Genomic DNA, 26,532 nt, shown 5'->3' with positions numbered 1-26,532 from the left:
GCGAGTGGTTGACTTGCTTGACCTTCGTATCAGAGTGTCTATCAAAGTTAGTAAAATAATTTAAGGCGGAGCACCTGGGTGAGCCAGGATCCGTGTTCTGAAATGTGCTGATGTAAAGGGATGTAAAGGGGACAGGCAAAATGCCTGACCGCTGCATCAGCCCGATCAGGAGCCAATCGGGGCCTTGCTGTGGGCGGAACCCAAGTGGGAGTATAGCGTAAGGACGCCGCAAGGTGCGCCCGGTGTGTCTCGTGCTGTTTGTGGAGCGCGTCTTTTGCCAAAGATCATTAGCAAGGGGCGTGACGGTATAATGAGTAGCATGCCTCACCGATCAAATGGTGTGTGGGTACATACTGCTTACGGCTCGTGTGTAGTAAGGAATAAAAATGAGTCAAGTTCAGAGCCAAGTTTATTACGTGAGACGTGCATGTCTCTGAGAAAAGACAAAAAAGCAAATATACATGGACTACTTATTTGCCATGCGGTGGATGTGTGGCTTGTCCATTCACAGCACAATAAAAAAGGTAGATATAAAAACCAACAAACCCTGGGTACTTAAGAATTGTAGTAACTGCAACAGTGAGAATGTTGTCTATTTACCGACATGCCCATGTAAACTTATGTACGCAGGCATGACCACAAGGAAAATCATGGTCTGTGTCAACGAGCACAGAAGCACTATTAGGTGTAAGAAGACCCACACGAAACTGACCAGGCACTACCTGGAAAACAACACAGATCTGAAATGAGTAGTGCTGGAGATAATGAGTAAAACACAACCAGACATCCCAAGGTCTCTCCATATCAGAGAACAATGCTGAGTTTAGCGCCTGCTCTCATGGGACATAGGATTGAACTATGAGATCCCGTGGCTCCAGATGGGCAAATAAGTAGTCCAATGGGGTCTTAAATACTAAACACCATGACTACTCTACTATTAAAAAACGGTATTGAGGTTCATGGAACCCTTAGCCACCATTTTTTGACGAACAACTGACTGTACTGCCCCCTGAAAAAATGGTCTACTTATATCCATGTTTTACCATTTTATCACCAGTCTTTTAAAAACTGACTGATCTGTATCTTAAGATGCTACATTGATATCCTTATGTTATCACCGTGAATTAATGAAACACACACGGGGATGATCCCCGCATATAATATGTGCAATCATAAAATAATTTGTGCAATAATAAAAAACTTTTTTGAAAATACCGCTCTAGGATTTATATATAACAAACCGGTGGCATTACCGACTGATGACTTTTTTCCTAAATATTTATTCTTTATGGGAAACTCGATAAAACAGGTAATTGCCATACATACCTGTTTTTATATATACATATTTTTTTAATGCATTTCCTTATATACATAATTCCATGTATATTAGCTTTTTTGTCTTTTCTCAGAGACATGCATGTCTCAAATATTAAACTTTTGCTCTGAACTTGACTTGTGTTTATTCCTTACTACACACAAGCCACAAGCGGTATGTACCCACCCACCATTTCATTGGTGAGGCACGCTATTCATTATACCATCACTCCCCTTGCTACGATGTTTGGCAAATGACGCACTCCACAAACAGCATGAGACACTCCCGCATACCTTGCGGCATCCTTACGCTATACTCCCACATGGGTTCCGCCCAGAGCATGGCCCCCATTGGCTCCCGATCAGGCTGATGCATCGGTCAGGCATTTTGCCTGTCCCCTTTACATCAGCACATTTCAGGCATCGGATTCTGCCTCACCCAGGTAATCCGCTTTAAATCATTTTACTAACTTTGGTAGACACTCTGATTCGAAGGTCAGGCAAGTCAACCACTCGCAGCGGATGTAGTCTCATGACACCTGAACACTTTGGCTTATTAACGCATGTGTAGGCGATTTATTAATTTACGTATTCATGCCATTTAAGAACACTATATAAACTGTTTCTCCTCCACTGCTCATTTATCTTCCGGGAGGACGAGCGTACAAGGTTCACCCACGTGGGGTTCTGTGGTTTTCGGGACTGGACTCCAATTTGTTTGTGTTGTTCATAACGCCATTTTGTGTTGCCCTCACGTAGGCCGTGGAGGTAACCGAACGAACAAAGTTGCATGGGCCTCATTGTTCATGTATGCATTAAACAGGCCCTTTTCTGACTTGTGAGTGAACTGCAGGACGCTGCCCTCTTCACCTGAAACTGACCCTTCACGAAGCCAATTCTCTGTCTGATCGTTGTCTGAGATTGCCAATCAATGTTCAGGACCTCGTTAACCTTTAGTTTCCTTGCACATATCTTATCCTAATCAGCATCTGAATTGTTTCTTTCCTTACGACATTTCATTACATGGGTAGTGCTTTCAATTATAAATTTGTCCGGCTTGCAAAGATTGAATTTGGAACAGTCCTAATAATTAACTTTTGGATTGGGTTACTGTAAATTGGGTTTTTTGTTAATGTGATACTCAGTTAGAAAATGTGTCCTATTGGTCAGAATTTTGCGCAGTGGGTGTACATTTATAATGAGAATATTGTGTATAAAAGGTGATGTCTTGCTCTATGAAAATTGAACAGTTTCTTGAGTTGTACACCGTGTTGTATTGCCGAGATTACTGTTACTAGCTGCAGCTAATAAATTTGATCTCTGACACCACCTAGAAGTATTCCGTGTCTCTGTTTGCCAAGACAGGAGAACCCGAAGACTTTGGGCGTGTCCCTGGCGCCACTGGGTTCTAAAACCCGGTTCTTCAGTTGGCGCCCAAAGTGGGGCGACTTTAGTGGTACCGATCCAAGACCGAGGATCGTGAGGAGCCACGTGAGGAAATTCTGGAGGAAGGCCGCCACTTCATTGACCCCTGCATGTCGACGTGGACCGAAGGTCTTTTCTGCGAGGCTTCCCGCTTTCCAACGGCTATGAAGGACTGCTCCCCTGACTGTTGCCCTGTCTTGGACCCTTGATTGATCCTTTGTAGAGCGAGACGATAGACGGTCTTCTGGTGGCGTGACAGATATTTGGTTAAGTATAAGTGTGTCGCTCCCACGACTTTGTTTTGGTTCTTGGTTTTGATTTGATTTTTGCAAAAATCGAAGCCGAGGGGCTCGTATATTTACGAGTGTATCGATAATTGATAACCCCTTGAAGTTTAAAGCTAGATTAGTGAGCTATAAGATGCCTGGTCTTAGCAAAATTAGGAAATGGTTTAGTTGTGGTTGCAACAGGGATTCCCGATTGGAGGATTCGTGTCCGATACCTCCGGTTGGAACTCCGACTTATGAGCTCTATTCAAAACACGGAGTGGGTCCTATTACTTATAATGAAGTGTGGGTCCGCTATACAAGGAAGGATGGTGTTTTACGATGGCCCCAACATGGTAGTTTCAAATTAAATATTTTAGATAATCTGGAAGTTGCGCTATTTAAGAAGAAAGCCCGGCCGGCAATGTTTGACTCTTTCCGCCTTTGGCGAAAGGAAGCCAAACAGCGAGAAATTAAGCAAGCAAAGAGAGATAGGAAAGATAAGAATATATCAGTACTAGAAGCTGCTAGGCAGTTTAAGTCAGATGAGGAAGATCGAGTGTGTGAAGTTTTAGATAGACAGCGTTGCATGGCCATAGATAAATGTTATCCGGCCTTGCCGTCTTCTCCTCCGAAAGTGACGGAAGACCCTGAAAAAGATCCTTTGATGTCTCATTTACTGAGATTGCCACCCCCTTATGTGCAGGGCGCTGCTGCGCCTCCATTACCCCCAGTTGTTCTACCCTTTGTTGTTCAACCTCCTGCTGTTGTTCAGCCACCCGGTGCTCCACAGATGGTTTTGCCTCCTACTGCGCAACCCACTCTAGGGTCGCAAGCTGTGCTTCCAGCTTTGCCTCAAACTCCTTTGCCTTCTGCTTCTGCATCTCAGACTCCTACTGCTCTTGTTCCTACTTTGTCTCAAGATTTTAACTTTCCTGTTTTTACGCCTACTTCTTCACCTTCTGCTCGTAAACGGATGACAGAAACTGTTGTTAATCTGTTGTCTCCATTGTTTGGGCCACTGAGTATGACCCCTGTTTCGGAACGTAAGCAGAGTCGTAGTCAGCTTGCTAGTTCCAAAGAGCAAGCAGTGTTGGATCTGTTGGCTCGTAGATGGATTTTAAATGCTTCCAGGTATAATTAGCCAGGAGTTATGGATTTTTTCATTCAGTGGGAGCAGCCTAAGCGAAGTTATGTTTTTGATGTAATGTGTGCTTTTCTGCGGCAGGAATGGGAAGATAATGAGTTGGGTCCGATTCCGCAGGAAGTGCTTGATGTTCAGTCATAGTTTGCTAAAGGGACGATAGTGGAATCTGATGTTACTGATGCTGTAGAGACGATACTTGCCTTCAGAACTAGACTCCCGTCTCAGCCATTTTACGAACCTGATCCTTCTGTTAGGAGGAAAGTGAAGCAGTATCCTATGAGAGAGGTTCCCGCTGTATGGAGAGACGCAGTTCAGGCTGATGCCGTTTTGGGTATTGTGGCAGCACCGGCCCATTTTCAGCGAGTGTGGGTACATGTCCCTTGGAAGAGAGCAGAGGTCTTGGCTCTTAAGCAGACCTTACCTGACCCCCGTAAGAATCCTGCCGGTTATTACAAGGAGTTGTCCCAGACAGTTGAAGCGTGTATTATGAATTTAGCTGACATAGACATGTTAATTGGTAATGTAGTTCCTCAACCTTTGTGGGCGAAGATTTGTCATGAGAATCATGCGGCAGAATTAGGAGACACGTGGGCTAATATTGTTGCTGCAGATGGTCGACAGGTTGGAGGTGCCAAACCTGAGCCTTTAGGTGCAGAATTACCTGGTAGGATTATTAATCTAATGAAAACTATGATGCCTGCTTTACGAGTGAATTGGGACAAGTTGGCAGCGTGCAAACAAAAGAAAGACGAGAGTGTGTCTGATTTCTTCACTAGGTTTGAAGAAACGTTTATTGATCATAGTGGTCAGGACATGAGCACGGAAGGTGGTCAAAGGTTGTTCTTGGACAAATTTGTCTTTAATTTGCTCCCCGAACTTTCTAATAAGTTAAAGGACTCTGAGAGTTCATGGGCTGTTTCTTCATCGGCCCAGATATTGGCTACTGCCCAATATTATGAGAATAGGGATAAAGATGAGAAGGATAAAGCAGAGAAGAAAACTAAAGATTTAAAGACGAAGGTTCTTTTGCAGCAAGCTTATCCGCCTCGTCAGAATCAGCCTCAGTTTCAGCAACCTCCACAGTTTCAGAGATTGTTACAGAAACCTGAGCCTTATGCTCCGCGATTCTTTCCTGGTCCTAATCAGTGTGCTTATTGCAGAGAGGAAGGTCATTTTAAGAATAGTTGCCCGGCTTTGTTACAGCGTGCGAATGGCGTATCTGGTCAGAGAGGTCGTGGTGGTTTCCAGCAGGCTCCTAGGGGTAGGGGACGTGGTGTGTTACCCCAGAATGAGTGTTCCTCTTCCCTTCAGAATTCTGTGAATTATTTTGACAGACAGAATGTTCCGAGTGGTCAGTCTGCACCGTACTATGTTGATGATTATTATGTCGAGAGTGAGAGTGCTGGTTATAATGATAGTTAGGACAGCCATGGGCAAAGAGAGGGAGTGTCAGTTCCAGTAGACCAGAGTGGACCTTATGTTGAAGTGACTACATCAAGTGTGACAGAACCTTTTCTTTTGGATACTGGTGCGACAAAGAGTTCTATTATGCACTCTAAACTTCCTGGCGCACCTTTGTCTGGCTTGACCAATGTTTCCGTAGGATTTTCAGGCGCCCCAGTTTGTAACCCGATTTCTAATCCTTTGCCCCTTTCTATTGGCCCTTGTGAATTGGAAGCTCCTCTTATTTTGACGACTGGTTGTAATGAGAATCTGCTGGGTTTGGACTTGCTGAAAAGATTGTATGCGACATTACATTGTTCTCCTTCGGGAGTACATCTTACCCTAGGTAAGAAAGTGATTTCTCCGATGTATGTGTCTAAAGATTGTCTTCCACTGGAATTGCGTTCTCTTCCTGATACACTTTGGGCTACAAGTCCTAATGATGTTGGTCTTTTACAGATTCCACCTTATGTTGTCACCCTCAAATCGAATGCTAGGCTACCTCGTATCCCACAGTATAAAATATCTAGTGATGGCGAGAGAGCTCTATTAGCGATTGTCTATGATCTGGTTGAGAAGCGTGTAGTTGAGGAAATGAGAGGTAATGTGTGTAACAGTCCGGTTTTGCCTGTCCTTAAGCGTACTGATGCTTCTCAGCCACCTGTGTACCGGTTTGTGATTGATCTTCGAGAGGTAAACAAGATTGTAGTGCCACAGTTTCCTGTTGTCCCCGATATCACTGCTTTGTTGACTCTGATTCCTGATTCGGCAGCCTGGTTTTCTGTTATTGACCTGAAGAATGCTTTCTTTAGCATTCCGATTGCTGAAGAGAGTAGGGATATTTTTTGGCTTCTCTGTAGGAGGACGAAGCTTCCGGTTTAAGAGAGCTCCCCAAGGTTATTGTGAAAGTCCCTCCATCTATAGTTAGGTGTTGAAAACTCAGCTTGATAGCTTTGTGTTGCCTACTGGTGCTACTCTTATTCAGTACGTTGATGATTTGTTGGTTGCCGCTGATGACGAAGAGATTTGTAAAGAGGGTACTCTTTCTTTGTTACGACATTTGTCTGACCTTCATCATAAAGTGTCACCTTCCAAGTTACAGTATTGCCGACAAGAAGTAACCTACTTAGGTCATCTCTTGTCGAAGGAGGGAAGAAGGTTGACCCCAGAACGAATTCAAGCGATTGCGCAAATGACTGTACCATCCACACAGAGAGAAGTGCGTGCTTTCTTAGGTATCACCTCGTATGGTAGACAATGGATCCCTAATTTTTCCCTGCTAGCGAAACCTCTGTTGGCGCTGACTCTTAAAGATACTCCGCATCCTCTCCCTTGGTCTGATGAGTGTCAGAAAAGTTTGTCTGAATCACATGATGCATTGTGTTCGGCTCCGGTATTGGGTACTCCTGACTACAGTAAACCTTTCATGTTGTACGTTCACGAGAGAGAAGGTTGTGCATTGTCAGTGTTGACTCAACGTTTCGGAGACAAGCAACGCCCATGTGCGTATTTTCCAGTGACGTTAGATCCGGTAGCTAAAGTGTTGCCGAGTTGTCTGAGAGCTACAGCGGCAGCGGCTGTTTCTATCCGACAGTCTGCTGGTTTGGCATTGGATAATACGTTGATTGTGATGGTCCCACATGCAGTGGATACCTTATTGAACAGGACCAAGACACAGCACCTTACTAGTGCACGTTTGTCAGGTTATGAGTTGACTCTTTTGGCTAGCCATGTTCACATTAAAAGATGTAATGTATTGAATCCAGCTACGTTGTTGCCGATTTCTGTAGAGCCAGATGCTCAAGAACAGCATGATTGTTTTCTTCATACAGAGGAAGAAACGAAAGCTAGAGTTCACCTAAAAGATACTCCTCTTGAGAATGTTGATGGTACTTTATGGGTAGATGGTTCATGTTTTAAGCTTCCGAATGGTGAAACGACTGCAGCATATGCCATCACAACTTTACATACAGTTGTTGAGACAGCACGCATAGCACAGAATTCTGCGCAAGCAGCAGAGTTGATTGCATTGACACGAGCGTGTGTATTGTCAGAAGGAAAGCGAGTGGATGTTTATACTGATAGCCAGTATGCGTTTGGTGTTGCCCATAGTTTTGGACGTTTGTGGAGAGAAAGAGGATTCCTTACTTCCCATGGCACAAAAATTCAGCATGGGCAGTTAGTGAATGAACTTTTGGAATCTCTTGCTCTCCCAAAGCAGATTGCAATTGTGAAGTGTAGTGCGCATAAGAAAGTTGTGGACGATGTAGGTCGAGGGAATGCGTTTGTGGATGAAGTTGCGAAGGAAACGGCGAGAGACATGATGAGCCGTATGTATGTGGCAGGTCCTGCAAGATGGGTTGTGGAAAGTGGAATGTGTGAAAGTGTGTATTGGATTAGGGATAAATCAGAAGTTCCAAGCTGCGAATCACCCCCAGTCAGCAGGTCTTGTCGAATGCTATAACGGCACATTAAAGCTGAAACTCGCCAAGATTCAATAGAGCACTGGTCTTACATGGCCGGATGCCTTGCCGTTGGCTCTTTTGTCAACAAGGACGACAGTGCATTCTCGTGTGGGACTTAGCCCATACGAAATAGTTTTTGGTCGTCCAGCGAATGTTTGGGGTGTGCCTCGTCCTCAAAAATACAGTGACCTTGAGTACCCTATGTTGGTGGATTACTTACATGACTTGACTGCTAAATTACGTGTTCTCCACCAACAGGTCTATGACAGTTTGCCGACAGCTACTGCAGATCCAGGGCACAAGATCCAACCTGATGATTTTATCTTGACGAAGAATTTTCAGCGATCCAAGAATTTGGTGCCGAGATGGACTGGTCCCTATTTGGTATTGCTGGTCACTAGAACTGCTGTTAGAGTAGCTGGTAAAAAGAACTGGGTGCATGCCACCCATACGAAAAAAGTTCAGTTGCCCTTACCGTATGATAAGTGGGTGAGGGATGGAATAGCTGACTCCGAGTGTGAAAGGGTTCCTAGATTCGTACCTTTTAGTGATGCACATTTGACATGGACTCAGTCGGAACGCGAGGATGATGATGTTCTGCAAGCTGCTGTGCCTCCGTCTCTGAGACTCGGCACGACGAATCCGGAACTCCTCTTTAAGGATCAGACTGTGCCTGGCAAAGAGCGCTACAATCTGAGATCGAAAAAGGACGTTTGAAATGGACAATTAAATCTAAATTTTTTTATGTAGTGAATTACACCTTGTCAGATCAAGAGACTTTTTTACTTTTTCTTTTTCGAGTCACCATCTGGACTCAGCTGCAGGGTCACGGTATAAGTTCTTAAGGAGTGAGCCGCGTATTGACACAAGGGCTGTGGTTTAGGGTCGTTAGTACGATCTTGACGCACACTTAAGTGAAGAAGGAAAATTGCCGTGAGCAGCACGTTAGAGGATGGAGTCTTTTGAGTCCGACAAGGGTGTTAAAAGAGTTAATTTCAGAGTGCAAATGTGTATATTGGTTCGTAGCAAATGTTTTTTAATAATGTGTTTTCTTATGCTTTTGAACATTACGTTGGTCTGTGTGGGTTTGATTTTCTATGCATCACAACAGACTCTGGCATCTACCTCCCAACCAACTTTTTCTCTTCCTACTGTTTCCCCACATGAGTTTCATACGTTGCCTGAACATGAACAGACACGAAGATTAGAATTTGTGAACAATTCGTTTATACAGATGTTACATCAGCATCAGCTAGTTGTAAATACCACGAATTGTTGGGTTTGTGGTCTTATGCCGCATACGACAGATAAGGGAATGCCATATTTGGTTTTGCCTTTTTCGCCTAATGGGTCAGTATGGGCACTCCAGTCAATGTTTATCTATGCGAATGAAGCATCTCCTGTACGTTCTGTCAAAGATAATGCGAATAATAATACCTTGATACAGGGAATAGTAGATATGGTCAGAGATATTGATGCATATAATGCTATCCCTAAAGAGGAGATACGAGCATATGTTGGTTTGAACAAGACGAGATATAGCATTAGTCTGACAGAGAAAGAGAGACAGAAAAGTCTCCTCCTATTTGGATTGTACCCCACCGAGGTCATTTTTGTCTGCAAGGTAATGGTCAGAATCCGAGAGCTCAGCTTGGTAAGAGTGTGTGTGTTCACACCTATGTCTATACGTCCCAGAAATCTCCACCGTTCGTGCCAGCTAAAGGCACGTATTTTGTTTGTTATGATAGAGCATATACATGGTTGCCTTCTGACTTTTCAGGCACATGTTATGTGGCATTTTTGCTTCCCCCTACATACACAGATGCTTTCAACTACCATAAGACAAGATATGGTAGAGGTGTTATCGATGCGAAAGACACTGCCGCACAAGAAGTTGGAGACTTCTTTAAGGGTTTCCTGCCCTTTCTGGGGTCCTATGGCTAAAGGTAGGACAATTCGTCAGCTTACGAGAGTGGTCGAGGCCACTATAAATGAGACTGAAGGTGCCCTTAGCAATATTACAGCCGAGCTTCAAGCGGATCGCCTTATGACATTACAGAACCGCTTTGCTTTAGATAGTATACTTGCAGATAGAGGTGGAGTATGTAAATTGATCGGGTCTAGTTGCTGCGTTTTCATACCAGATAACGCCCCGACAGTGTACCAAGCCATCTTGAGGTTACATAAGTCCGCTGAGTCTATACATGTAGACGAAGGGAACTGGTCATTGATGGGATGGTTTTGGGAACTGCTGTCCAAATGAGGATGGAAGATTCTGATGTTCCTTGGTATGGCTTTAGCGATCCTTTTCTCGTGTTGCTTATGCATCCAGTGTGGTCCCGCCATTTGTAGTCTTTGTGCTACAATCTGTGTGAGAAGACCAGTCCCGAGAGAAGTGAAGGATAATAAGATGATGTTACAGCAACACCTTGATGACCTGATGAGAATAGATATAGACCTGGATTCAGATTGACGTGAGTTTAGGTCATTGCCTACGTAATGGCAAAAGGAGGGTCTGAGGTTCCGTGGTTTTCGGGACCGGACTCCATTTTGTTTGCGTTGTTCATAACGCCATTTTGTGTTGCCCTCACGTAGGCCGTGGAGGTAACCGAACGAACAAAGTTACACGGGCATCATTGTTCATGTATGCATTAAACAGGCCCTTTTCTGACTTGTGAGTGAACTGCAGGATGCTGACCTCTTCACCTGAAACTGACCCTTCACGAAGCCAATTTCTCTGGCTGATCGTTGTCTGAGATTGCCAATCAATGTTCAGGAACTCGTTAACCTATAGTTTCCTTGCACATATCTTATCCTAATCAGCATCTGAATTGTTTCTTTCCTTACGACTTTTCATTACATGGGTAGTGCTTTCAATTATAAATGTGTCCGTCTTGCAAAGATTGAATTTGGGACAGTCCTAATAATTAACTTTTGGGTTGGGTTACTGTAAAAAAAAAATTTGTTAATGTGATACTCAGTTAGAAAATGTGTCCTATTGGTCAGAATTTTGCGCAGTGGGTGTACATTTATAATGAGAATATTGTGTATAAAAGGTGATGTCTTGCTCTATGAAAATTTAACAGTTTCTTGAGTTGTACACCGTGTTGTATTGCTGAGATTACTGTTACTACCTGCAGCTAATAAATTTGATCTCTGACGCCACCTAGAAGTATTCCGTGTCTCTGTTTGCCAAGACAGGAGAACCCGAAGACTTTGGGCGTGTCCCTGGCGCCGCTGGGTTCTAAAACCCGGTTCTTCAGTCGAGAGATGCACCTTGATGTAGTAAGAGAGTGCATGGGCTTGTGAATGTGTAATAATGTTGTTTTCAATCAAAATAGAGCTCTGATATGCTCAATACTTTCATCTTTTCTTCATAGTTTGACCACAGGGGTCTCTCCTCCACTCCACTCCCCTCCCATGGGGTGTGTAGGACACAACCTAAGGGTAAGAATGTGAGAATTTTCTCACAGTGTTCATTTGATTTTGTGTGTTCACAGTTGCAGTGCCATGTGTTACACACATTCTAACCACTTTGTATAAATGTTGTGCATGTGGTTATAATTGTATTGTCTTTGACCGAACCTCTTGATGGTATTCTTGTGTCTCACTCCACTTCTTTTTTACAGGCCTGTTGAGAGTCCTCCCCTGGTGGAGTATGATATAGGTCATCCCACAAAGTGGTAATTTCATACCATCAATTTGGTAAGAACAGAGCCCTTTTCTTTTTAGTCCTGATGAATGCCGTGGAACCATTGGGTCAAGAAGGCAGAAACATGTCGACCATAGCAATCACTACAGTGAGGGGACAATAATATCCCCAAATTCACTGCTTTCGTAATTTTAGTACCATATAGCTACCTCCCTTATTAAATGTAATTTGGTAACTGTACTGGTTTTTAACTTCACTCACTTTCACAGGCCCCCACTTAGCTTTAAAGTTCCTCCCTGTCTCCAGGTAAAGGCCCGCCCTCTACCACACCGAGTTTCTAGAGGGCGAGGGTTGCTGATGATGATAAAGCATGACATGGTGGTGTGTGAGGACAGTCCTTCACTTTTTGTGAGATGCCAGCATTCTCAGATAATACCTAAAGAAATGTATTTGGTCATTATCTCAGGAGCAGCTTCTGTTGTGTAATACCATTAACTGCAGGACATCTGACTCCCTTGGAATGAGGAGGATTACCACACCTAAGACATGAATTCGAACCCATATTAAATGTCGTTTCAGATCTTATGGACTTGGTAAAAACATTTTCACTGCCTTTCCCTGGTTTTTTGTGTGGTTTAACAGAAGAATTGATATCGATAACATTAACGGAATCCAACACCTTGTCATCCAATTCCTTTAAAGAAACCATACAAATGTCAATGCTCTTAGCTAATTTGATTGTCTCTTCTAAGGATTGATCACCCATGCTCAATCATTTTTGCCTAATGTTCTTGTCCTTGCAGTGGCATGCAAATTGATCCCTAATAAGTTGGTCTGTAAAATGTTCGAATTTGCATTTGCCTGCCAACCTGCATAAAACAGAAATGTACAAATCAAAGTCTTCTGCTCCACATTTCTTCCTTTAAAAAAACTCATGCCTGAGGACCCTCAGACTGGGTTGTCCGTCAAACCTAATTTTAAGTTTGAGTACCGTTTCTCTATATTCATCGTTTGTTACACCTTCATCTTGTGGTAAATTAGGTAAGTGTTTGACTACAGACCTTCCTTCAAACCTGAGGGAATGCAATATTAATCATTTCTTTCTATCAGCACTGAATCTGGATGTGCCAATTGGCACCTTGGTAAGTTTCGAAGGCATCATGCCAAACCTCCCATCTAATGGATGGTTCTCCTGGGGTCTCTAAAAACGCAGGAGGATTTACAGAGTGTAAGGTGCACACGGTCAAGGTCAAATAGATATGACACAACATTCTTTTTTACAAATGTGAAAGTTTATGAAGGTGTGCGCATCACTGTATATAACAGGTAGATAAGCAAGAGAAGGCAATAGGTGTAACTAAAACACTACAACTGTAGAAAACTAAGTGTGATACTTTTACTTCATATAATAGTATACCGTACTGGGAAAAGAGAAAAAAAATAAGTGTCAAGGTGTGCCCATCACCGCATTATGGGCACTAACAACAGTTCAAAGTATTTGCCAATTAAATAGCAGAAAGATAAGTATGAGGTGTGTACGCCACTGAATAGTACACTGTACTGAAGAAAATATAAATGTCAAGGTGTGCACCGAGGGATGAGCACTAACAACAGTATGAAGTAGTTGCTAATAGCTTCATGAAAAATACAAAATCCTTAGGAAGATGATAGTCAAGGTGTACACATCACCGTGTGATGAGCACAAACAAAGATGTACAGAATTGCCAAGGATTGTAAACCAAAGCGTTGTAGTCTGTAGAAGCTTAATCAGTAGTGTGATTATCCCAATCAGTTAAAATGGTTGATGCCGTCTGTAAATACAAGTGAGCCCCATTAGTTAAGATGGCCGCCGACAGGTGAGTATGACAAGACGCCAATGAAAAGAAAGTTACGCCGGGTGTGCGCACAGCCACAGCGCATGAGATGGATGCCAGAAGACAAGAGTTATTGGGATACGTATGAAGCCAAAGTTCGAGCGGGTGCATGCGGGTTCACATGTGAAATTTGTCTCAGAACACTGGAACAATTGTACTGCACATGAAGACAGCGAGTGGTGGATGCGCGTGACGGCAGCACGAGAGCCGCAGTTAGAAGGTGAGCGAGAATAGTGCCGAAAATTTTAAAAAGTAAAAGCTTGCAGCCAGATTCATCAAGCACAAAACGGCTCGCAAAGGGCCAGATTCTGAGAATCTGGCCCTTGGCGAGCGCAATTTTTGCATTTGGGATTCATCATCCCAAATGCAAAAATCGCAAATTGCGAGGAATTGCATTATAGGAATCTCTATTTGAGATTCCTTAAATGCAATTCATGAACCAATTTAGAGTTGCGAAATCGCAATTTTTGGCCGCTATTTACCGCGAAGTCTGACTTCGTGGTAAATAGCGAAAACTTAGAAAAATGCACTTGAGTGCATTTTTCTAAGTTGTATGTTACACACACACACATGTCCTTTCGACATGTGTGTGCACAACATCAGTCTACATTTTCATTTCAGGGGTGCTACAGGGTGTCCTTTGGACACCCCTGGCACCCTTGAAATAGCATCCTTATTTGCGATTAGCAAATTGCTAATCGCAAATAAGGAATGACTCCCCATTCATTCCTATGGGCCTTTAGGCCCATAGGAATGAATGGGGAGTCATTCCTTATTTGCAATTAGCAATTTGCTAATCGCAAATAAGGAAGCTGTAGAAATCGCAAATAATATTGTGATTTCTACATGAATCCCGTTTTGCGAGTCTTTAATAGCGATTCCTTAATAATCGCTGTTAAGGACTCGCAAAACAGGACAATGATGAATCTGGGGGTTGGTACCTTGGTAGAATAGAAGGCAGAATACTGGACCTTACAGATATGCGTATCCCACTTGGTTTGAAGAAGGTTATGAAATCTTTTTGAGGGCTTGAAGTTCTGCACGAGTATATTAGTTGAATCTTGAGGTATAGTGCATGCTGGATATGTCCATGTAGCAAAGATCTTCGCCAATAAAATGTAGTAAAGATGCAGGAAACAAGCTGTGTCTTGAATCAGTTTATTGCTAGACTACATGGAAAGGAGCCAGCATAGAAACAGCTAGCTCCAACAGAACAGCTTCAAGAGTCAACACACATACATCCTAATGTTCCCAAGCAACAAGGAACATTCTAAATAGAACGGAAGTAGTACGTATAATAAGGTAACAAGATACAAACAATATAACACTTCAATAATATACTACAAACATGCTTTGCATTTTGTACGTTTTTGCTCACTGATGAACACGATTCCTCCTGGATAGTTAGGGTGATTGCAGGAGCTCACCTAGTCTGCGGCCATCTTGGAGTCAGGCAAGCTCTGCCTCTCCGATCTCCTTTATGAACTGTTGTTGAACCGTTCGGGTTCTGGTTTTGCTGATTGGGTGACGCTCGTGAGGGTAGGGGTGCAAAAGCTTGAGAACGGAGCCAAGGGGGTGTCAGGTTGAAGGTGTTGTAGAGTTCACTCAAGCTGCAGTGTATAGTAAAGGTAGTGGTAGCTGGGCTGGCCCCCAACAAGCATTGGTAGTAGCAAACACAGCTTTTGGTTACTTCGATGTCCTGGGTCCAGGGGAAAAATAGTAGCAAGGCAGGCTTTGTTTCTGACTTCTGAGAGTGTTCACACTTCCGGGCAGGGGTCAGATTCCTGTTTTGGTGAGAGCAGATGTGGGATGTCAGTTAGGCACAGGAAAGGCTGGAGCAATCTGATGAGCAACATTACATCTGACTTTGGGAAAAGTTGGATTTGAGGAGACAAGTTGTTTGATACCAAACATGATACTTCTCAGTGGGACCATATTGTAACTGGTAACCTGGGGGTACCGGGGTGCTAGCCCATGTTATCCTATAGCCCCCTAAACACTTATAGCAGCCCCTAATGGAAGAAAACTACTATAGGGACATATAAGCTTACACTTATATGTCCACACCTTTAATATAATGCACCCTGCCTCCTTGGCTCAAGAGGCCTGCCTTGGTGGTGACTGACAAATATTAAAAATAGTGCTGTGACTTAGCAGCTCACGATGAAGGCAAAGTCGAGTTTGACCAATTTGCACTGCTCTTGCTGTCTGCCATGGCAGGCATGCTTTCAACTGCTTACTTGGGTCACTAAGGGTGGCACAATCAGTGCTGCAGAACCAGGTGACCCCTTTCACGTCCATGTCCTGGCTACCACTGGTACTGCTTACCAGGGACTTATGAGGGGGTTAAAGCCCTTTCCAATAGGGTTACCAATTCACATACATCATATTTTGAGGAGAGCGCACTAACACAGACACCTGGTTAGCAAGCTCCAGTGCCGTTTCAGAGTCAAAACCATCAGCATTGAAAAAAAAAGTGTGGGGGTTACCATACAAAAAAAGGCACTTTCCTACATTTGCATTTTGTTTCGACTTGATGCACATCAGTGAAATTTAGAAAACGTCTGTGGTGTTTGTGTGGACCTTTGATTCCCTGGTCACTGGAAAAAAGTCATTTAAGCCAAGAAAGAACAACTTTAGCTGCAACATGTTTACATAAAGGGATGTATTAGTTCTGACCCACAAAGCACATAGAGGTATTCCTGCAGTAAGTCACCAACCCAATCTCTTAAGCTAGACACCCCCTCAGTGGGTGGGTGGCCTGGATCCATGAGTTAGATGAATAGTTGAAGAAATATTAACTAACAGGCTTCCTACTAATCACAATTTTCTGGCAGGTGGAGTTGGAGGGAGCATGCAGGGTTTTGTTCAGGGACCCACCATAAAGCACAATGATCACAGTACCAGTGCCCCTGTAACTGCCAGTTTCCCCTTGTGATTTTGTTTTCGTCATGGCAGGACACCCTGTGGGACTGGAGGCTCCCACAACAGTCCAAGATGTCACTAGTTGCAAATGGCTGCTGGCCAAATTGGGAATTGCACCTTTAAAAAATAATAACTTGTTAATTCTCCCTTCTTCCGGACCCGGCCTCACTCCAGAGGTGTGAAGACAACTATATCCTTCTCCCTCAGGTAGTGAAAACATGTATATATGGGCACCCTATGAGTACATGGCAGTTTAGGGAAGATGCTTTTTACCCTTCTTGATGTCAGAAGAGGATAGAGCTTGAATTGGTGGTAGTACTTGCTTCCTATAGACAGCTTGGCTCAGGGCAGCTTTCTGACTTCTGGGAAGTATTGCTTCCTTGAGATTGCCTCTTGATTTTCCAATGAATCAGCTGGGCCTTGTGCTTTCTACTTGCAATCAGATTACTTCTTTACAGATACAGTACCAGCTCCTTGTTCAGGCAGGTAGGAATTTCCTCTCTGCCTGATCATGAAGCAATTTGTCTCCTCCAGCTTTCCAGAGTTAGGTGCAGACTAGAGGAAGAATGGGAATAACAAAGAAGTTCTATTCCTCATCTGCTTTCCACACTGGTGTGTGATCTTGTGGTGTTCATTCAACAGAGATGAAACACATACTCACTGAAGGGCCAGTACTTCTCCTATCTGATGGCCAAGCCAGACTGCCAGACCCTATGAGCGAGCCTGCAGTTTGTAAAAGTTCCAAGGTTTCCTCAATCCTGAAGAAGCCTCCAGTCCCCCTGTTGCTCTCCAGACTTTCAGGCTACCCGCTGTCCTCACCGAGAGCAGTATGGCTAGTTCAGGAGTTTTGCGTATTGGCTTCCATCTGAAATGCTGTTCTCAGGTGAGATGGGCACAACACAGGCAATTAATTGGGTAGGGATGAGGTTTACTCTGGAAGGGGAAACCTAAGCAGAAAAAATGACTGGTCAGCTAACTCCCCCATTCACCAGTTATACCAGCCCCAGGAAGGGGGACAGGCATGCTTTATGTATGCTGCACACACAACGAACGTCAAGGACCTCAATTATGGCCACTAAATCATGTTTTACAGAGGAGAGCCCTTAGGCAGTCTGCACACAGGGAACAGTATATGGTGATGGAGCCTAAATGTTAAATGACGTTTGCCTCTATGGATTCTGCCTTTCAAAAGAGATTACAATTAATATTTCTTGATGAAAACATGTAAACCGTCTTAGCTGAAAAACATTAGAGTTCATACTGTATCGTAAAAGCATGCAGAAGTGTTTGAAACATGAAAACGTAACAAATGTAAGCAAAGAGAGAGAAGAAACAATGATATTTACTTTGCATGTAACCACGTGCTTTAAGAAACAACCCTTAGTTAACATAGAATTTGTGGTGACAATAACTTCTAATATGTAACAAAATTAAATCATGTTGCACAATAAAGCTTCCGAAATGATTAAAAATGCTTAATTTAGTAATATTAAATAGTATAAAAAACTGCAGCTTTCTCTAATGTTATGTGATAAAACGTGTATTCCGGCATGACACGTTAATATTTGTTTTGAAAAATTATAAACATACAAAAGGTATTATTCATTCTTTTTAGTAGTGCCTTATATTGACATGTAACTGCTTAAGAATAATTGATTGAATTAATCAAGAGAAATCAAATTACTATTAATGTGTATTAATCATACTGCGGTAGTGATTTAGCAAAATTTCATGTAGGCCCCAGATGTTTTTTCTTTCTTGCTCAAAAGGCAAAATTAAGTAGTCACTTTAGATGCTGTGAGGACTTTTTGTGATGTTTCTTTTCTGTACGTTACAACAATAAGTTTACTTTTGATTTAGCAACATTATTTTTTTTGTTAAATACTTTGTATTAATAAACATCAGCATTACAATCACATTACAGAGGAAGGATGAATCCGGTGTCATGACTACAATAGGCAATAGGAATAATTACAGAATATAGTCCGGAGAGTCTAGGGCGAAGGGGGTTTTTCGTTGCATGTAGCAAGGTGAGGTGGACATATATCCCCCCGATAGGCATTCCACAAACCCCACATTCGAGTCCACTTCTTAGGGCACCCTCAGGACACATGCACTGTTTTCTCCCGGAACATTGTCCAGTCCAAGTCTTTCTCCCAGTCTCCCTCTGTAGGCGGGAGTAGCACCTCCCACCGTTGAGCAATATTTCTCTTGGCAATCATAAGCCCTAAAGTAGCCAACTGTGTCATGTAGGTATTAGGATCAGTCGGCTCCCATACATTTAATAAGCATCTACGGGCTTCTAGGTGAAGATATGTGGACAAGACTGTATTAATGGTGTCGTATATGAGGTGCCAGTACGATTGTATAAATTCGCATTCCCAAATTATATGCATAAAGATGCCCTCCTGACCACACCCCCATCTGCAGTCACCCCCATCCAATCTGCCCATCAGTACCAGCTGAGGTACAGTCACATACACCCTATGGAGGATTTTAAGCTGGACCAGTTGGAGCCAAGCAGGTATCGCAACTACTCTGAGTGAGGATACGGCGTCCTGCCATTCCTCGTCATCCATCTAAATACCATCTTTGGACCATTTCTCTCGAAGTGCGTGAAGAGGGTCTGGCGTGTTATTGATGAGTATTTGGGATATAAGTGAGATAGTCCTATCTGGGATGTGACCGTCTAAAACTCTATCTTCCAGTGGGGGGGATTCAGGAGGGGCAGTTCCATGCTGCGAGTGGGAGCTCAGGGCGTGCCTAACCTGTGTGTAGCGAAAGAACTCCGAATCAGCCAAGTCGAATTGCTTTTGCAGTGCAGTGAATGGTTTAACGTCTGTCTTGTCCCATAAGTCACCAATGTGTGAGAGGCCTATCAGGTCCCATTTGTCAAACCCCTAACTTTTCCACAAACTCCCCAGCTGTTCCGAGTACCATAGTGGTGTCGCAAGCGTAAGTCTTCGATCCCAACCCAGGCCCTTAGAGGCTGCGTGCCATACATGTACTGAGTGCTTGGTGGGGCCTGTAAGTGGAAAGCATCACAGTTTGGAATAAAGAGCTCTATTATAGTTGCCACCAGAGAGCAACCATCTGTTTATATTATAGCCTGGATCCTCGGGTCGGGCATAAGTACCGTGGTTGATGGAGGCTAGGTGAGCCACCCAATACTTTTTAATGTCAGGGAGGCTAATACCACCATCGTACCAATTCAGGGTGAGTTTACCAAGAGCAATGCGTGGCTTTCCCCCCACAAAAGATCTCGCTGGAGGCCCTCTACCTACCTGAAATAGGAAGCCGGGACCGGGTCTAAGGAGTTCTGTAAAACATACCAAAACCGGGGCAAAGACATCATTTTAAATAGGGTCGCCTTTTCCAGTAGGGAAAGGGGAAGCGACTTCCAGTGAAGGATGTCTTTTCGCAGCTTAATCAGAGGGGGGCGTTAGTTCTGGGGATAACAAAGTGAAGGACACAGAGAAAGAAAGATTCTCAGGTACTTGAAACCGTCAGTGCTTATCTGTATTGGACACCCCTACGGTGGGACCGGCGGCTCCCTCACCACCACAAAAAGCAGGTACTTACGCCAGTTAATCGAGTAACCGGAAAATCAACCAAAAGCAGTGAGGATATCCAATACCACAATCAAGGACCACCTCGGATATGTCAGATAAAGTAGAATATCGTCTGCGTAGAGGGAGATGCGGTCCTCCCAATCTGACGACCAATGCATACCTCGAATCATTGGGTCTCTGCGGATCCAGGCAGCTAATGGTTCCAGCGCCAGAGCAAACAGGAGGGGGGACAATGGACATCCCTGTCGGGTCCCTCGACTCAACTCAAAGGTTGCAGACTTCTTATTATTGACTACCACTTGAGCAAGAGGCCGAGCATATAATAACAGTACCCATTGAATATGTCCCTGGCCAAACCCCATCTTGTCCAGCACTGCCCAAAGATACGGCCACTCAATGGTGTTGAATGCCATGGTGGCATCGAGAGAAATTAAAATAGCTGGCTCTAGTATGGAGTCAGGCCTACCCAGAACGCTATGTACTCTACAAAGATTAAGTGCCGTACTCCGATGCGGAATAAAACCTGATTGATCTGGATGGACCAGTGCCTCAATCACTGTGATCAGCCAGTTAGCCATCAGTTTAGCCAGGATCTTAGGCTCTGAATTTAAAAGGGAAATTGGCTGGCATGATCCACACTCCTCTTTGGGCTTAACTTCCTTGGTATTGTGGATTATGGTTGCCGTCCTCTGGTCTTTGGGTAGGCACCCCTCGGCTCTGGCATCTTCGTACATTCTCTTGAGATAGGGGGCCAGCCTGTCTGGTTTGAGTTTGTAGAGCTCGATCGGCAATCCATTAGGACCAGGAGCTTTACCTTAATTGAGGGATCTGATTGCTGTTGCCACCTCCTCAATGGAGATGGCACTATCTAGGAAGTCGCTGTCAGTAACCGAGAGCCTGGGCAATGCTATGTCAGTTAACATCTGACGAGAGTCCTCCACAGAGTAAGGTCACTGAGGTGTAGACAGCGTCGAAATGAGCTCCAAGCCCCTGCCCATTGAGCTCGGGCACCAGTCGGCTGGCCAACTCCTTCTTGTCCAACCATGCAAGCCGTTTCCCGGCTTTGTCTACCACCTCGTACAACCACCCCTGTGCTGCCCTCCCCAGGACTTTAGCCTGGTCAGTAGCTAGAGCTCTCAATTCCCGCTGTTTGAGAGCGAGGTGGTGAAGTTTCTCGGATGTGTCGCCTGAAGTCAGGTCTGGCTTCAGTTGACTAATCTCTGTCTCAATGGCTTCCATTTCCCTACGGCGTTCCTTCCTTTTCCCCGAGATTAAAGAAAGGGCCTGACCCCGTATCATGATTTTGAAGGCCTCCCACAGGATCTGCGGGGATTCCACAGAACCCTCATTATCGATGAAGTAGTTATCTATGGCTGAGAGGCGTTCCTTGTGGATTTTAGGATCGCGGAAATACCACGGGTTGATGGGGGCCACCCGTCCCGCCTGGCTGTAGCTAGGGACCATATGCAGCCAAACTGGCGAGTGGTCAGAGATGTCTCTAGCAAGGTGTTTTACCTCCTGAATGTGGGCAATCTGGGACTTGGGATAAGGAAGTAATCAGTGCATGATAGGCTCCCATGGCCCCCGGAGTGAAAGGTGTGTTGCACTGTGTTCGGGTGATAGGACCGCCAGCCATCCACAAAACCCATAGTATCAAGAAAGTCGGGGAGCCAACAAGAAGTGGAACTAACTGCACTGGAGGGTGGCGGTCCAGTGAACCCGAAACAACGAGTTCAGATCTCCTCCCAATATTAACAAACCCTCAGGGATGGTCAACAACAACGCCCCCAGATCTCTAAAGGTTTTGGCTTGTAGGCAAGGGGGCACATAAACTAGAGGTAAATCCTGCATGTGCCAACAATATGTAACCCCCCGATGTAGGGCCTTGCACGCATTCTTCCGGTCACTGCGATCGGTCGAACTCTTCATTCCGTGATATTCAATCCATTCTGCCACAGCTTCAGGTTGGTCATAGAACCACGTTCTGCCCTCCGCCATGACCCAGAGGCACGTCGGGAACAGCATCGAATATTTCAGACCCCTCTCTCTTAGGTCGCGCTTCACGGAAAGGAATGACCTGCTTTGCTTCTGCACTCTCTGTGTGAAGTCCGGAAAAAGGAGATGTCAGCATTTTCTTAACGAAGGGGGGCCCCTGCTCTGGAGTTCTGGAGGATAACATCTCTGTCGCGAAAGGTCAAGACCAGAGCCAGCATGTGCCACGGGGGAGCGCCCGGTTTGGGACGGCCTCCCAGGATCCTGTGAGCACGTTCGATAACAAAGAATTTGCTAAGGTCTTTGGGTTGGAAATGTTTGAGAATAAGGTCCTCAACAAATAGGTCAGGGGATTGCCCCTCCGGTTTCTCCAGAACACCCAGAATGCTGAGGTTATTGCGCCGAAGAAGGCCTTCGTAGTCATCCAACTTGAGGTCCGTGAGATTGTGAGAATCTTGGTGCTCGCGGACTTCCCTTTGTAGCTGCGTGACATCGCCAACGAGACTGGAGGCTGTTATTTCTACCTGTTTGACCTTTTCATTGAGCTTCTCCAGATTGGCCCTAATAAGGTTAATGTCAATCGCCATAGTGTCCATTTTGTGCTCCAACGAGGTTTTGACTCCAGTAATAGCCTCCATAACATCCTTAAGTGAGAGTTCCGGTTCCTCTTCCCCCAGGCTCCCTTGGGTGGCATCCCTAGACAGTCGGTTCTGCTGTGTGTCTTTGGAAACCGTGTATCGGTCCAGTTTGTTGGTCTGCACCAGTTTTGTCCCACGGGCCCCCGAACCTTTGGTACGCTCCATGGTAATGTCCAGAGTATACTCCCAGCTGGGCCGGGGTACTCGGGGCAGGGGGAAACACCTCTCGCAGCTCACAACAGTTGAGCCAACCGGCCTGGACACCAATTTCAAGGCTCGGGCACCCGGATATCCTGCACCAATTCTGGCACCCACCAGGTATATGCGTCCCTCAAATCGGTCCTCTGTGGCACTGGTAATGCCCTGGTAGACCTGGACCCCGAGGTCGTTATCTGCTAACGTGCCCAGCAACACGCCCTCCACCGACCCTCTGGGAAATCTTCTACAGTTTCACAGGCATTGAGCTGCCTTGTTCACAGGATGAAGCACAGAAGGCCACCAACCCTCTCACGGCCCCCCTTGGACCTCTGGGGATCACTCCAAGCCACTTGCGAGCTAGAGATGGGCACTGCAGGGCTGAGGCTGACCTGCGTATGTGGAATAAGCAGTCACCGATGAGATGAGCAGAGCAGAAACTGCCAAAGTTAGAAGCGCGCCGCTGCCATTTGCACACTCGCGGCGGTCGTGCTTTGTTCCCGCTTCAAAAACTGCGCCCTCCCGCCTCACCGGATCTGAATCACGGGCCTCCGGTCACCACTGCTGTATTGGGACCTCAGTCACTGCCCCGCTGCACAGCTCAAACGAAATTGCGGCGGCACCTTTCAGGAAGCCGCGCCACGGCGCGATGACATCAGTCCGGTTGGATCCCTCTTCCAGCGTTCCCAGTCTCTGTGGGTTCCGGATTTCAATCAGGCAGCAGGCCGCAACTCTCCGAGGACAGTATCTCTCCCGTCCGACTTACGAGGCGAACCGGGGTAGGTGGGTTGAGAACCGCTTCTCCTCTGACACACGGGCCGTCTGCAGATGGAGCAGATCATTCCTCAGGATAGACGCGGGAAGGGACGATTACCAGAGCCTCATTTTACATGGCCAGCTTCGATCCGCACTTGGCCGATTTAGCAACATTCTTGACAGAAATGTATCAATATAATACTAAACTCAGAGAAAGCGCTTAGGAACGGACTGACTGTGTAGTAAATGGAGTTTTCATACTTCCGTGGAAAGGATAGAACTGTAATACAATTTGGATTTTAAAGAATTTGCAAAAGGATTACTTAATGCTCCCTGATTTCTTAGTGAGGTATTCATCACACCATGAGCAGCCCACTGTGAGCAACCAATGGAAACCGTATGGACTGATTGAAAGGATACTTTGTGGGTGTAAACCGTGAACGTTTGGAAGCATAATTTCCCCTTAGCAGGAGGAGTCGGGCTGGCTGTCATTTTCCACTTCCCTGCCCGGCATGCTGTCGGACTGACCTTTGATTTTCCCTAAATGCCAAACCATTGAACTGTCTTGAACCTGCACTTTGCCAGCGGGTACAGTCAAGCAGGAAATAACCTTTTGGCTGAAGATTTATTTGACTCCTTCTGTGGCACACTGTGTTACAGTTCTGATTTGACCAGATCCTTATTGAAGACTAATTATATCTCAACCATATATTGGTTTGTATGATATGACAACTGAATCTTGAATTTCCTATTCTCTCTCTCACTCTCTCTCTAGGCATCCAGCAAATGTTCATTATTAAATCTGCTATGTAATGTGTGGTTATTTGCACTCATTTACTGCTATTAAATCTGAATGATGAAATGCAATTTCATGTACTATTCCATTCAAATTGAGGCTATTAGATAAATGTTTTCATGAGTAATTCTATGTTGTATTTGTCTAATTTCTTTGGTCAAATATTTCCTTGTCTCAAGGTTGGTGATCTGGTGTATGAGTAAGGTAATGAAATATCCTACCTTGAACTCAATCACATTCTTGATCCCTCACAATCTGGATTCTGACCTGGGTACAGTACAGAGACTGCATTCCTGGCCATGACTGATTCACTGAGATAGGGGGTGGATGCAGGAAGACCCATGGGTCTGATGTTATTAGATCTGTTGGCAGCCTTTGATCAGACTCCCTCCCTTCCTCTCTAAACCTACAAAGATCAACTGTGGAGTACCCCAAGGATCCTCGCTCAACTCCACACTCTTCAACATCTACATGGCCCCCCTCGCTGCCATTGTCAGACAGCATGGGCTAAGCATAGTATCTTACACCGACAACACCCAGCTAATCATCTCTCTCATGAAGAACCCCGAAGACACCAGACTCAGCTTCCAAGAAGGAATGAAAGACGTTGCAGCCTGGATGAGCGATAGCTGCCCAAAACTGACAGAGGACCTCGTTCTTGGACCCTCCCCTACTGCGTGGGACACCTCCTGGTAGCCCCTGCCCTTGGAAACCCACCCACCCCGACGGACCATACCCGGAACCTCAGCATCGTTCTAGACTCCTCCCTTACCCTGACCCACCAGATCAACGCCGTCCCCTCCACCTGCTTCAACTCCCTCTGTATCCTCCGCAAGTCCTTTAAGAGGATCCCCCCCCCGAATGCAGAAAGACCGTCACCCAGGCACTCATAACCAGCAGACTGGACTACGGTAAAACCCTCTACGCAGGAATCAACAAAACCCTGCTACACAAGCTCCAAACCATCCAGAACACCACAGCAAGACTCGTACTCAGAACCCCACGACACAAGCACATGACCCAGCACCTATGAGACCTCCACTGGCTCCCCATTGAGACAAGAGTAACCTTCAAGATACTCACCCACGCCTACAAATCCCTCCACAACATCTGACCCAAGTACCTTAATGAAAGAGCCTCCTTCCATGTACCCAAAAGGAACCTCCGCTCCTCCGACATCGCCCTGGCAGAGACCCCATGCATCTGCAGAACCAGAGCAACTAGAAGAGCCTTCTCCTATGTCACAGCAAAGACCTGGAACAAGCTCCCAGTCATCTTCAGAAGTTCCCTCACTCTGCACACCTTAAGGAAGAGCCTCATGACCTGGCTCTTCGACTGCTCCGAGCTGCACCACCCCCGCGCCTTGAGACCCTCACAGGTAATTAACGTGCTTTATGAACACCCGATTAATTGATTGATTGATTATCAGTGGAAATTATGAAAAAGTATAATCAGGTCATTACGTAATTGAAAGGAAAGATTTTGCCGAAAGAAACCGATTGAGTAAAAATAGACAGGACCAGTCAAGAATTTAAAGAGTCAGTTTATGCGTACTATGAGAGACTTTTACAAGTGTTCAAACAATGTAGTGGGATTGAGAATGTGTCATAAAAAGATATGGGCCATTTTGTGGTTTGTTTTGTGTATGGTTTGAGGCCTGAGATTAGTGTCATGATTCAGCAACATTTAATTTGTTGGCTGAGTAATTCCAGAGATTAAATACTTTGTTATGCTAAGTATTGTGGAGATTCAATTTTTAAAATAGTTACAAGAGAAATTAATGTTGGCACAAATGAGAGCAGCTAACAAAGGATATGTGGGTTAGATTCTAATTTCTCAGATATGATAAAGGGAAATGGTCAAACTACAACTGTAATGAAAGATGTGATGGTAAATCCCATGCCGAATTTGATGCCTTAATGAAAATGAAATGAAATGAAAATTATATTTATATAGCGCATAGACTACCCTGAGGCCTCGCAGCGCTGAAATGAAGAGGACGAAGATCAAATATAGAGACATTGAAAAAGACGTGTCTGTGTCACAGTTTCGGCAAGTTCGGCATTGGAAGC

The sequence above is a fragment of the Lissotriton helveticus genome, chromosome 5_1 (genome assembly GCF_964261635.1).
Source record: "Lissotriton helveticus chromosome 5_1, aLisHel1.1, whole genome shotgun sequence".
Lineage (NCBI taxonomy): Eukaryota > Metazoa > Chordata > Amphibia > Caudata > Salamandridae > Lissotriton > Lissotriton helveticus.
The sequence above is the reverse complement of the archived record's forward strand: the minus strand, read 5'-3'. Positions refer to the sequence as shown.